The sequence below is a fragment of the Populus euphratica genome, unplaced genomic scaffold (assembly GCF_000495115.2).
Source record: "Populus euphratica unplaced genomic scaffold, PopEup_1.0 scaffold271.1, whole genome shotgun sequence".
In the NCBI taxonomy this organism is placed as follows: domain Eukaryota; kingdom Viridiplantae; phylum Streptophyta; class Magnoliopsida; order Malpighiales; family Salicaceae; genus Populus; species Populus euphratica.
The window spans coordinates 443,007-445,643 of NW_011499926.1; positions in this window are offsets into that span (position 1 = coordinate 443,007).

Here is a 2,637-nt window from a genome sequence, read left to right on the forward strand (position 1 = left end):
TTACAGTACCTCGTTGGATCCTCCGGGTACTCCTACACAATCTTCGTGTGCTCTCGTGCAATTTTGATTCTCCAGATTTCTCCCTATTCCTTGCTTATATTTGACAGCAGCTCATCCTGTCACAACATCTATCCAAGTCAAAATAGGGTGCCAATCTTCATTTTCTTGATGTATTTCTCTACCATTATCAGGGTCTTCATCATCAAATGTTCATTTTATTTTATTTTATCAAATTTTCACAACCTGAGTTAGTTTTACAAGTTCACATCAACTTTTTTTATGCTGGTTTTGTTTTATTCGTTTTGTAGTAATTTACTTATATTTTTTAATTTAAAAAAAATGATAAGAAAAAATAGAAGATCATTGTATATTGGATTAGTACTTTGAAATCCTAAACTCGTTTTGTTATTAGAACAAAAGGGTAATCCCACCCTTTGACTTTGCAACGTAGAAGCAGAGTATCCAACTTTGAGCCATAAAGACAAGGCGGAAAAAAAAATGAGAAGCCAATAGTATAAAAAACTTTATAATCGTATCAGATTTCAAACATCGTTTTAGTGATGGAAAAAGAAGCCTATACCACTCACAGGCAACCAACCACGGCAAAGAAGCCCCTACTCTGCCACCAGAAGATCTTGTTTGGAAAAGGAGTAGAGAATATACCTGCAAGTAGAAAAAATCCCTGGCCTAATATATAGCAAGCTTACCTCTTTCTTTCTCGGGCTGGCAGTCATCCATTGGTCAATCCACTTTATATATCCTGGGCCTAACCATACTGGAGCAAAGTATGTGAGCTTCGAAGGAAAAAAGAAAAGAAAAGGGGAGGCCCAAATAGGAGTTCAATTTTGTTGAATCCTGCTCTCTTATCTATCATGTATCTTCTTGCTAGCCTCTCAAGCACGAACCCTAACCGATGTAACCGATGTAACCGATGTGCTAAAGGTGAGATGGAAATATTTGGAAACCAAAATGTGCTGCCACATAATGAGAGAACCGAACGCTGAAGGTGTAACGGCACATTGATCCCTTTTCAATTTCACACTGAATTAATCCTGACTTCCTATCCAGAAACAAAAAAAAAACCCAACCCACATGGGTGACTTCTTGATTGAGAGGGGTGAGCTAAGAACATGTAAGATAAATATGGTTCAAGTCTCTAATGGAAATTGAGCAGGAAAATCTCCTTTTCCCATCCTTGCGTGTCCCAGTCAGAGCCTATGGGTACGGTTTCATTTGACAGATGTACCAAGCTGTCTACATGCTTCTTGTCATACTTGTACGGTAATGCGACAAGTTATTTTTTTATTTTTAAAAAACAAAATATTCTTATTTTTTATCCATTAAAAAAAATAAAAATTATTATTCAATATTTTAGTTACTAAAAATTCTAATTAGCCTAAAAAAATTAAATATATAGATTGATTGTATAAATAGAAAATATTAATATTTTTAATATATCTTATATGATGTAAGTTATTTTGTTTAATTGTTTGATAGAAACTAAAATATTATTATATTTTTTAATTATTGATGTATTTAAGATTTAAAAAAAAATTCTTCTTAATAGAAAAATCTTTATCTTATTAAGTAAAAATTTAATCCTTTTAATATCAATAAAATAAAGAACTACCTTGTATTTAATATCGAGAATACGTTTTATGTATAAAAAATATCAAAATAATTTTTTAAAAAAATTTTAAAATATAAGCCTAATTCTCAAACCTTTAATAAACAATTATTAAAGTTCAAATTACATTATAATACATATCTTTTTTATCATGTTTGTTGAGCAAGTCCAAGAAAGCACTAGGATAACTTACCGGTCAAAAATATAACGAGTAGCAACAACCTGCAGGAGCAAATAATAAGGATTGAGCTTGTCTCCTTTCACTGTTATGGGTTCGAGCTCTAGTGTGCATGTCTGTTATCTCTGTGGTGTTTTACATGCCTACTAAGTTTGCAGGATATTTAGTGGGTCATAAAGATTAATCGTGGTGCGTGCAAACTGACCCGGATATCATGTAAATCAATAATAATAATAATAATAAGGATTGAGCTATATCAACAGCTGGACTGTTCATTTCAAAACCTGTTAGAGTAAGGGAGTGCAAAGTGCAATTGAAAACAGAAACATTACAAGCATGAAATCTCAAGTGACAAGGGTTTTTGTAACGAGTTTAAGACAAGAAGGCTAAAATTGTCTTCTGAAGCTCAAAACTAATGATTTTATTTTTTTCTTCTTTTTTCAAGCCATTGATAGTGTTTTTGTTTTATTTTTCCCCTTCATTCTTGGCATACTGTCTATATACGTCATCTCTGCTCTAAATTTCTCCATTCTAACACATCCATATTTTAATAAATGCATTTTCTTCCTTCTTTTATATATATACATATAGAAACTGTCTTACAAGCATTTAGATATATTATTGGTTTGGTTTTACAATTTACACATTCTAATTTATAAAACCAGGAGTAAATCACAAATATCAGATATTTTTTCTTGCACCAAATTCATTTTGATGGGATAGAGATTGATGCAGTGGATAATTGGGAATCTTGACTTCACAGGTCAGCGAAGAAGAAAAACAAGTGCTAGTGGATGATGAGACTAGAGACTTGTCAGAAAATCAAATGTTC